The sequence below is a fragment of the Zootoca vivipara genome, chromosome 2 (assembly GCF_965207765.1).
Source record: "Zootoca vivipara chromosome 2, rZooViv2.hap1.1, whole genome shotgun sequence".
Lineage (NCBI taxonomy): Eukaryota > Metazoa > Chordata > Lepidosauria > Squamata > Lacertidae > Zootoca > Zootoca vivipara.
In genome coordinates, this window is record NC_142584.1 from 13,915,562 (window position 1) to 13,927,659 (window position 12,098).

Consider the following 12,098-nt stretch of genomic DNA (forward strand, 5'->3'; position numbering starts at 1 on the left):
GTCATCATCTGCACTCTCCAAGCAGCCTTGCCAAGGAGCAGGGCGTGTCTTGACATGGATGCAGGGGAAATGTCTCAATAATGCTGCCTGCTGAATATTTGGGGCTTTATGTGAGTTGGCTCACAGGCCAAGGGGTTGGCTCTTTCCCCCGATTTAAGATTGCCTTTCTTTCAACTGCGGGATTAATCATTCATTCCAGCAGAAGGTGGAAAAAGTACCGGTTGCCCTCTAAGAACACAGACATAAAATCAGGCCAATTGCTTGTGGTTTAATGAATCTGGAAGACCATATACTCTTTCAGTTAGCGGGTACATGACCACTGATTGACACAGACTGAAATAATTCTACACCAAAACATGCAGTGAAAGTTTGAATGAACACACTTATTTAAAAAAAAGTTCTCATCATCTCCATCGTGTGTGCAAAAGGATTTTAGAAGTGTAACTAATCCATGTTAAACAATTTTAAATATATACTCAGTGAGGCTTCATTTCTTCTCAACAATAAGTAATCGCCAACGTAGTGTTTCTTTTCATGCTTCATCATTCATACATTTCAAAGATGCCACCACACCTCAGATGTCACATAAAACCTTGCCTCTTCTCATAGGAATTAGAAAACAAAACAAAGCAAAGTGGTCAGGTATCTAACATGTTCACACATTGCCATTGATTCTGCTTTCATTTCACTCTCACTATTCTGGAATGCACTGTGCATGTAGCATTATTCACAGTCCATATCTATCCTGTTATTAAAACCATAAGAAGAGGCTGCAGGATCAGGCCAATGGCCCATCTAGTTCAGTATTCTCATAGAATCATGGAATTTTATAGTTGGAAGGGACCATAGTTGGATGGGTCATCTTCATGGTCAGCGTGGGGCTCAAACCCATGACCCTGAGATTAAGAGTCTCAAGCTCTACCGACTGAGCCATCCCGGCACCTGTTCTCGTAGTGGTCATCCAGATGTTTCTTAATAAATGCTGCATTTTGATGCATTTCCACCCAAACCTATCAAATGTCAAATTATCAAACATCTACATTTGGTCCTCTTCTGACCCCCAACGAGTTAGTCCTGCAACTGAATAATAATAATAATAATAATAATAATAATAATAATAAATTATTTATTTATTTATTTATTTATTTATTTATTTATTATACCCCGCCCATCTGGCTGGGTTTCCCCAGCCACTCTGGGTGGCTCCCAACAGAATATTAATAATAATAAAGTGACAACATCAATCATTAAAAACTTCCCTAAACAGGGCTGCCTTCAGATGTCTTCTAAAGGTCAGATACCATAGTTGTTTATTTCCTTGACATCTGATGTGTTCCACAGGACGGACACCACTACTACCGTAAGAAGGTCCTCTGCCTGGTTCTCTGTAGCTTCACTTCTCACAGTGAGGGAACCGCCAGAAGGCCCTTGGAGCTGGACCTCAGTGCCCGGGCTGAACAATGGGGGTGGAGATGCTCCTTCAGGTATACTGGGCCGAGGCCATTTAGGGCTTTAAAGGTCAGCACCAGCACTTTGAATTGTGCTCAGAAACATACTGGGAGCCAATGTAGGTCTTTCAGGACCGGTGTTACATGGTCTCAGCGGCTGCTCCTAAGCACCAGTCTAGCTGCTGCATTCTTGATTAGTTGTAGTTTCCGGGCCACCTTCAAAGGTAGCCCCATATAGAGCGCATTGCAGTTGTCCAAGCGGGAGATAACCAGAGCATGTGCAAGGACTTGCTTCTAGTCTCTGGTCTTGGAGAATAAGTGAGGCATCCTCTCCTCAGCATCGTGACCACGATCAAGGATGGGCGAGGCATTGGCGTCAGGTGGCAGATGCTAGGGCGCATGGAGTGGAAGTGTTGCGTTAGGGATGAAGCAGGGTGTGCCTGCTGCCCTCTGGTGCTGTGGCTGCTTCTTTCTAATTAAACTTGTTGAAATAAAGTTCAACTGTCGGTCTGTTTTGCTTCTTCATATGTCAAGTGAGAGCTGGACCATAAAGAAGGCTGATCGCCGAAGAATTGATGCTTTTGAATTATGGTGCTGGAGGAGACTCTTGAGAGTCCCATGGACTGCAAGAAGATCAAACCTATCCATTCTTCAGGAAATCAGCCCTGAGTGCTCACTGGAAGGACAGATCGTGAAGCTGAGGCTCCAATACTTTGGCCACCTCATGAGAAGAGAAGACTCCCTGGAAAAGACCCTGATGTTGGGAAAGATGGAGGGCACTAGGAGAAGGGGACGACAGAGGACGAGATGGTTGGACAGTGTTCTCGAAGCTACGAACATGAGTTTGACCAAACTGCGGGAGGCAGTGGAAGACAGGAGTGCCTGGCGTGCTCTGGTCCATGGGGTCACAAAGAGTCGGACACGACTAAACGACTAAACAACAACATGTCATTGGGAGGCGGAGGGAGCTTCGCTGCCTTGTCCTTCACCGAAGATGGCAAAATGTTTTGGGCTGCCTCTGTCCACAATTCTGCTTTGCACCTGGAAATATTAACTCACAATACAAGGTTAATCCACGCACAGCCCCATAGGACACACATTCGAAAATCACACATACACATCTACACATCATCCCTGTGTCAGCGCAGCAGTATTTCAGACACAGCCCCAATGTTGTCATTACATCACTTTGATATCCCCAGTGTTGTCGCTATGGCTATACTCTGGTGCCCTGAGAGACTTGGTTGCCTTCCTTCCTCGGGAGGAGATGGATTGCTGATGGATACACTGACCATAAAGAGAGAAGCATTGCAGCTCAAACTTGCCACAGAGATAGGTTTAGGAATATACCGGGCACTCAGAGAGGTAAGGGAATGTGCTCAAAAGCGCTTTGTGCATTCCAGGGCTAAACTTTGGCACTGAAAGTAGGCCAAATCTAACAGCAATGGCATTATGATATTATGACTCTGAATGCCAGTGGCTTGGAATCAGAGGTGGGCAGAGAACCGATGCATTCATGTCCAGCTTGCAGGCTTCTCCGAGGCTTTGGGGAGGGGGGATATATATATATATATTCAGGTTTATACATTTCACTGATCTTACAATAATTTTGACATTTCAAAACTTGACTTCCTTCCCCCACTTTCTACGGTTTCTTAAACTTATTTTTAATATCTTCTGTATATCCAAATTAACTTAATTTGCTCATTTATTCATCTTTAAATATATACTGTTATAAAACTGCAGGTTATTACAATAATCCTGCCAATGTTCTTAGCTGTTTACAATTTATCTGCAAATATTCAATAAACCATTTTCATTCTTTTATCTTGATTTCTTATTCTTCTGGTAAGTTTTGCCATTTCTGCATATTCCATAAGTTTTTGTATCCATTTTTTCCTTTGCTGGGACTTCTGCTTCTTTCCCTTTTGGGGCGAGTAACGTTCTTGCCACTGTAGTCGCATACAAGAATAAGTTTCTATACAGTTTCAGTAGTTCTGAGAAAATCTTCTGGTTTTTTTTTATAAAAAAGTTGTTTTAAACATCCTTTTCATTCATTAAACATAATTTCCCAGTAAGCTTTAACCTTACTGCAAGACCACCACATAAGGTCAAAAGAACCTTCTTTCTCTTTACGTTTCCAACACTGATTTGATTTAGATTTATACATTTTGGCCAGTTTACTCAGTGTTAGATCCCATCGATATATCATTTTCATATAATTTTCTCTCAGACCCTTTGTTGTTGTTGTTGTTTAGTCGTTTAGTTGTGTCCGACTCTTCGTGACCCCATGGACCATAGCACGCCAGGCACTCCTGTGTCAGACCCTAACATGCTGTAAATTTTATATTCATATTCCACAATCGTTCTCATGCTATACCATATATATTTTATGACCAATATCTATTGTCCAGGCTTCTCCAAGGTGTCTGGTCAGCCACTGTGCTGGACCCAAGTGGCTTGATCCAGAAGATTCATCCTATGTTCTGAGGTTCGGCCCTGGCTTGCTCAGTTCACCCCGCACCTCGAGATTGTTCCTCTTATATCACAAAGTTATATTGACTCTGCTGTGACCTCTTCCCTGTGATGGAGACAAGCTTTTCCTAATTACCGTTTGCCAGCTGCCGAGCTTCCAGGGAGACGAAGGCAAACTGCATTTGTTTCCAAGTTACTTTCAGCCTTTCCATCGAGAGCTTAGCAAAGCCAGATGTTTCTAAGTGACTCACCGTGGAGCTGCCTTTCTTGGCTAGACTAAATGCAACACTTTGGGACTACCACCCATTGTGCATCATTTCATCGCATGTGTGGTGTCCAGCTTCTTAGGCCTTGCAAAGCCCTAACTACTACAGTGGTACCTCGGGTTAAGAACTTAATTCGTTCTGGAGGTCCGTTCTTAACCTGAAACTGTTCTTAACCTGAGGTACCACTTTAGCTAATGGGGCCTCCTGCTGCTGCCGTGCCGCGGCCGCGCGATATCTGTTCTCATCCTGAAGCAAAGTTCTTAACCCAAGGTACTATTTCTGGGTTAGCGGAGTCTGTAACGTGAAGCGTCTGTAATGTGAAGCGTCTGTAATGTGAAGCGTCTATAAGCCAAGGTACCACTGTACTCAGTGACAACTACAAACAACAGGAGGCGAACAGCACTTCTTCTTTTAAGGTGTTAATCTCTCTCAAAGCCTAAGGCTGGGTGATGCATAACCAATTTGTCAGATATGCAGTAGAAACAGGTTTGCTTAAAGGTAAATCTCACTGTATTAAGTGGGATCTACTCAGAGGTAAGAATGCACTGTATTGCACTTAATTTGCTCTTGTTACTAGACATATGGAAACTTCAAAAGGACACATATGACTCATCCATACTGTTGAATTATCGCAGTCCCGTACTGCTCTGCAGCATAGAAACCAAGGTATTCTGTATTCATACTTTTCAGAAATCTGGCAGCGCCAATGTTAACATGTCATGCACCATAGGTCACATCCACGCCAGACATTTAAAGTACAGTCATACCTTGGAAGTCGAACAGAATCCGTTCCGGAAGTCTGTTCGACTTCCAAAACGTTTGGAAACAAAGGCGCTGCTTCTGATTGGCTGCAGGAAGCTCCTGCAGCCAATCAGAACCTGAGGAACCCGCGTTGGACGTTCAGGTTCCAAAGAATGTTTGCAAACTGGAACACTCACTTCTGGGTTTGTGGCGTTCGGGAGCCAAAACGTTCGACTTGCAAGGCGTTCGACCTCTGAGGTATGACTGTACATGGTTTCCCTTCAAATCATCCTGGGAACTGTAATATATCCATCACATAACTTTATTTCCCAGCACCTTTAATACACAACAGTTCCCTTGATTCTTTGCGGGAAGCCGTATGCTTTAAATGACAGAATTGTAGAACTGGAAGTGACCCATATGGTCATCTAGTCCAATAATATTTTTTAATAATAATAATAATAATAATAATAATAATAATAATAAGTTTATTATTTATACCCTGCCCATCTGGCTGGGTTTCCCCAGCCACATTGGGCAGTTTCCAATAAAATATTAAAATACAATGGTCTGTTAAACATTAAAAGCTTCCCTGCAATGCAGGAATCTGCAGCTGTCCCATACAGGGATCAAACTTGCAACCTTGGTGTTATCAGCACCATGCTCTCACCAACTGAGCTACCCAGGAGAGAGTAAGGATGTGAAATAAGGATGCATCTAGACAGTATTCAACAATGACAGGGTTTTTGTTTTGTTTTGTTTTGTTGGGGAGTGTTGACTGGTTAACCCTGAGCAACACAAAATGTTATTAGCGAAAATTCTCCACATATGAACCAAGACATTTTTCCAACCCCAAGTAACTGGATTGCTAGGTTTCTACACACCAGGATCCTTCTCCCAGCATTCTAAGGGATTATGTTTAAATTAAAGTGGGAGAGATAGTTAGCCCAGCCTCTTCAACTCTTGTAGTGCCCCCACAAAAGGAGTCTTTTAAAAACAGAGACTACCGGTATTAGGAAGCTGCTTCAGCTAAGGTTGGATGGAGCGAGTGGGTGAAACTAATGGGTTTCATTAAAAACATAAGAGTCTGCTGGATCAAGCCAATGGCCTATTTAGTCCAGCGTCCTGTTTTCACAGTGACCAACCAGATGACTGAGGGAAACCAGCAGCAAGTAGAAGTCGAGCACAAGAGCATTCTCCCTTCCTGTGGCTTTTTCAGCAACTATCATTAAGGGACCTCCTTCCTCTTTCCCCATAATTCAAACATTGGGGCACACCTCTCAGATTGTATGTTGCTTTGTTGACCCAACAAATATTATTATTGCTCTGAATGATGGCGTTGTTTGGGGTGGGGGACCGGCTGAATCCACTTTGCAGTGGGAAAGTTGTTGGAGCGATTTGGTGCCACCTGGCATTCTGGTGTCTTGTTGCTATGTGTAGGGCTTATAAAACTTCCTCGGTGTTTGAGGGCAAAACCGTAGTGGCATGTAGCGAGTGTAAACCCATTGCAATAATAGCGAAGGCACTGGCTTTACAGGGGGCAGTATTCTTGGCTTTACCTAGATTAAAATCCTTTAGCACAAATACCTTTGCAGCAGGTAAAGGTAAAGGGACCCCTGACCATTAGCTCTAGTCGCGGATCACTCTGGGGTTGCGGAACTCATCTCGCTTTACTGACCACAGACAAAAAAAGGGGTCAGAACGGGCTGTAATTAGGTTTTGTGTAGCTAGGCGTTTCAGTACTCTGCAGCAAAGCTGACAATTAGAAACCCTACAGTTCAATAATATTGCATTTTGAGAGCTGGGTTGGTAAAGGGGAGACTTTTTGAAATATGGCAACGTCATATATATTGAAATGGAGGCATGTCAAAACCTGAAAGCAACTTGTAGACCTCGTAGAGAGGAGTGGACTTTTTAGCACTTAAGAGGACAGCGAACCAGACTGGATAAACATCTCAAACTATGGTTGCTTGTTATATTTGGAAACTCAAACCATCTTTGGGTTCTAGTCTATGGTAGTTTTTGGCCTACAACTCCCATGATCCCTAGCTAGCAGGACCAGTGGTCAGGGATGATGGGAATTGTAGTCTCAAAACATCTGTAGGCCCAAGGTTGAGGACCACTGCTCTAAAGAACAAGTGCCGCTTGTGGAGAAGAAATTCACACATTTTTTCAAGCGGTTGTTGCATTTGAGCTTAAATACGTGTATGTTTAGCATGAGGAGTTCTGAGTGACAAACCTGCTCATACCATGGCATCCAACTTTTGGTGGGGATGCAGGTTCGTCAATTCAGAAACTGTTTCCAGAGTAGCTTACAGAATAAAATGCTGAGGTTAGAGAGAAACTGAGTATGGCCGATATCCAACTACTAAGGCCTACTCAGAGAAGACTCGCAGATATAATCAGAATTAAGTCCATTGATCTCATTAGGTCTACTTTGAATACGACTCAGTTGGATATCACACCATGTTGATTCCGTGAGATGCTAAAACATGGATTTTCACTTCACCCCACAAGAACTTGAATTTGTCCGATTCATTCCAATTCCCCCTTGGGCTGTGAAAACCTAATGATTCACGGCGCCCCCCCAAAATGAACCTTTGGCACCCGAACCTGCGGGGTCAAAGTTTCATAGAATACATAGAATACATTTCGTTTGATTCACTTCCAAGTGGTGCCAAAACCTCGCAAAAGCCCCCCCCCGCACCCTTTAGCAGTGAAAACCCTACGTTTCACAGTGCCCCATAAAACGAGCCCCCAGAGCCCTAACGGTTTCGACAAAAATGTGACATCTCCAAATTCACTCCTAAGCGGCACCAAATGCCAGGAAAACGGGCCCTGTAACATTTGACAGTGCAAACCCCATGTTTCATGGTAAGCCATAAAATGAGCCCTCAGTGCCCTAACCTGTCAGGTCACGGTTTCACCAAAAACTCAACGTCAGATTCACTCAAAAGTAGTGTCAAACCCCTGCAAATTAAACCCTACAACATTTGGCGGTGCAAACCCCATGTTTTATGGTAGGCCATAAATGAGCTCTTGATGCCCTAACAGTGGTTTTGCCAAAAACTCGATGCCGTCCGATTCACTCAAAAGCAACATCAGATACCTGCAAATGGCTCCCTTCAATGTTTGGCAGTCCAAACGCCACCTTTCATGGTAGGCCATAATTTGCCTGGGGGAACGAAAAACCTTCAGCCAGCCCTGATTAAAAGCTGAGAAATGCAAGTGACAAAAATATTCCTGACTTTATGAGACACGTGTTGTGTATTGAGTCAAAGGATTTTATATCTGTATTATTATTGTCTGTATTTGCATTAGGATAAAGTAACTGCCTTTTGGTCCCAGAGGGTACAGCTACTATTGGTTCATTTAAGCTGCTGTATTTGGATCCTCTGTCTTATTGGTTTCCTCCAAAAGGCAGCACTGTGATTGCGTGATATTGTTCCCTCCAAAATGTATCCCTTCCTAGCTAGTCCCCTGTCCCTATAAATGTAGCTTTCCTCTCCTCAGTCTTCAGTCTTGTTCACTTTAATAAAGAGCTGTTACTAGAGAACTGTCTCCAGCATGTTTTGTCAAGAGAGCTGAAATCACAAACCCCACGTCACAACAACTGGCGACGAAGGTGGGATCCGGAATGCTGAGGAGCGGTTAAACACAACCCTGCCTCAGAGTCCGGATTGCAGCTGAGAACAAGACTCACTGGCCAGCTGAGAAGACGACCCTGCCTGCTAGGACAATGGAGAGTCCAAGGGTATTGGAGCCCTTCCAGCCATCAGAGCCCCACACCTGGGAAGACTACGTCGAACGCTTCGAGTTCTTCGCAGTGGCTCAAGGGATCACCAATGCCAGCAAAAGAAGGGCCACATTCCTGAGCTACTGTGGGCCCGAGACTTTCAAGCTAGCCAAGGCATTACTTGCTCCAGCTAAGCTGAGTGAGACATCTCTCCAAGATATTCTTGCCTGCCTAACAAGCCACTTGGCGCCTACTGAGACCAAGATGGCCCGGCGGATGGAGTTCCATAAGAGGCAGCAGCGTGCTGGGGAGTCTGTATCCACATTTCTGGCTGAACTCCGGAAGCTCGCTCAGCACTGCGGCTTCCAAAATCTGGAAGAGACTCTCCTGGATCGGTTTATTGGGGGTCTGAGCAGCAAGAAAGCCAGAAGACGCATCGTGGCTAAAGAAGAGGTTACCCTTGCTTCAGCCTTGAAGGAGGCCACCGCCACGGAGAATTATGAAAGAGAGGAGCTTGATGCCAGTCGCAAGGCCACTAAGCCACAGATAGAAGTTGCGCATGCCATGGACGAGCTAGAGGCTACTCCAAGCCAGAGCCCAGTCCGTGGGGTTGAGTCGGTGCGTCAGGCCTGCACAGTGCACAGAGATCGCCGAGGCAGTTGCCCAGGTTGTGGCGGAAACCATGAAAGGAAGAGTTGTCGTTTCAGGGATGCTATCTGCCGGACGTGCGGAAAGACGGGTCACATCGCCAGGGTCTGTAGATCGGCGGCGCCGGGAGCGACAGGAGCACCTAGACTGGAGCATCGCAGACCGCCCACAGCAACTCGTTTTCTAAAGGACTGCCACTACGTAACGGAGATCAATGGGAGGGCCGTGCAGTTTCCAGCGCAAGGCAAGGCACACGTCAAGGTGAAGATTGAGGGTCAGCAGTGCGACATGGAGGTGGACTCCGGATCTGCATTCACCATCGTGTCAGACCAGACCGCGAAGACATTCTTCCCCCGGGGTAAGTTGCCCCCTCTGGAGCCCTTTCCGGCAACCTTGCAGTCGTACTCAGCAGGCCGCATCCATGTTATGGGAATGTGTGCCGTGAGAGTACAGTTCCGGGACAAACAGGCTGTACTCAAACTGGTGATTGCGAAGGGCAGTCGCCCCAGTCTCCTGGGCACTGACTGGTTCCCTGCCCTGGGACTGAGTATCTCAGGGCTTAATTCAATCCAAACCTGCCCTGAGATGAGCGAGGTATTATGCAAGGAATTTGCTGGTCTCTTTAATGGAAAACTGGGTTGTTATAAAGGGCCCCCAGTTGACTTCGAGTTGGACCCCGGGGTGGCTCCAATCCGACTCAAACCAAGGCGAGTGCCATTTGCACTGCAACCCAAGATCGAGGCAGAGCTGGATAAATTGGTCAAGCAGGGAGTTCTCTCACCCGTGGACTCTGCTAAGTGGGAGACTCCAATCGTCACGCCCCTTAAAGCAAATGGGGAAGTCAGGATATGTGCAGATTACAAATGTACTATCAATAAGGCACTCAGGGGAAACTCATACCCCATTCCAGTTGTATCACATCTGTTGGCTAAACTGGCTGGGGGCAAGGTGTTCGCCAAAATTGACCTGGCACAAGCTTACCAACAGCTGCCAGTAGCCCCACAATCAGCGGAAGCACAGACTATTGTCACACATAAAGGGGCATTCAGAGTTAACAGATTACAGTTCGGAGTTTGTGTGGCCCCAGGGATTTTTCAAGGGCTCATGGAACGCCTATTAAGAGGTCTGCCGGGGGTCTTGCCATTTTTTGATGACGTTTTGATTGCTGGAAAAGACCCACAGGAACTGGTTGCGCGTGTCCGTGCAGTGTTGCTCAAGTTCAAGGAGGTGGGGTTGCAACTGAAAAAGGAAAAATGCAGTTTTGGGGTGCCAACGGTGGATTTCTTGGGGTTTAAAATTGATGCATCAGGCATCCACCCCACAGATGCTAAGATTAAGGCCATCATCGAGGCACCACGACCACAGAACAAGACGGAGTTGCAGTCATTCCTGGGACTTATTAACTTTTATCATTCGTTCTTACCCCAGAAAGCTTCGGTAGCTGAACCATTACATAGACTATTGCAGAAAAAGAATGTGTGGCGATGGGGGCGGGAGCAGCAGAAGGCTTTTGACTCCTTGCGAGGAATGCTGAGTAGCAGGAGCGTCCTTGCTCATTATGATGAGTCAAAGCCGCTGGTCCTGGCATGTGATGCCTCTCAATACGGTCTGGGGGCTGTGCTGAGTCATAGGGAACCGGATGGGTCGGAAAAGCCCATCTCTTTCTATTCCCGTACGTTGTCGCCCACGGAGCGCAACTATGCTCAAATTGATAAAGAGGCACTGGCTATTGTGTCCGGAATCAAAAGGTTCTATGATTATTTGTACGGTCGCCAATTCTCCATTGAAACGGACCACAAACCACTGTTAGGGTTGTTCAACCCAAACAAACAAACGCCACAAATTCTCTCCCCCAGAATGTTGCGTTGGTCAATATTCCTGAATGGGTTCCAGTACACCTTGACCCATGTGCCGGGGAAACAATTGTGCCATGCTGATGCGCTGAGTCGCTTGCCCCTTCCTGGCGGGAGCAATGAGGATCCTGCTCCGGCGGAGCACATTATGATGCTAGAAACACTTCCGGGGGCTCCTGTAACAGCTACGGATATAGCTGAGAAAACGAGGAAAGATGCTGTTCTCTCCCGTGTGCTCACTTGGGTGGGGAGGGGGTGGCCAGGTGGTCCGCATGAAGAAAAATTCAGGCCTTATGCGACAAGGCAGCACGAATTGTCCATGCATAAGGGTTGTCTCCTATGGGGAGATAGGGTGATCATCCCAGCACCACTGAGAAACAGGGTTCTTGAGACGCTTCACATGGGACACCCGGGAATGGTCAGGATGAAGTCGCTAGCCCGATGTTATGTGTGGTGGCCTGGAATGGACCAGAACATAGAACAATGGGTACGAACATGCAAGGCATGCCAAGAGGTGCGGCCAGAAGTGGCCAGAGCACCAGTCCACTGGTGGGAGCAGTCCAGGACTCCCTGGAGCCGGCTGCACATAGATTTTGCGGGGCCATTCCAAGGGAAGGTCTTTTTGGTTATCGTTGATGCATATTCCAAATGGTTAGAAGTGGCGATGGTCCCTAGCATGGCATCAGCTGCCGTAATCAAGGTGTTGAGGCAGCTGTTTGCTACCCACGGGTTACCTGAGACCATTGTATCAGATAATGGGGCAGCTTTTGTATCCCAAGAATTCAGGGCATTCTTGGCTGATAACTTCATAAGAGGGGTCACATCCGCGCCCTTTCACCCATCCTCCAATGGGCAGGCTGAGCGCATGGTAAGAACAGCCAAAGAATCCATTGCGCGCTTAATGGAGGGTAACTGGTCGGCTCGCATTGCG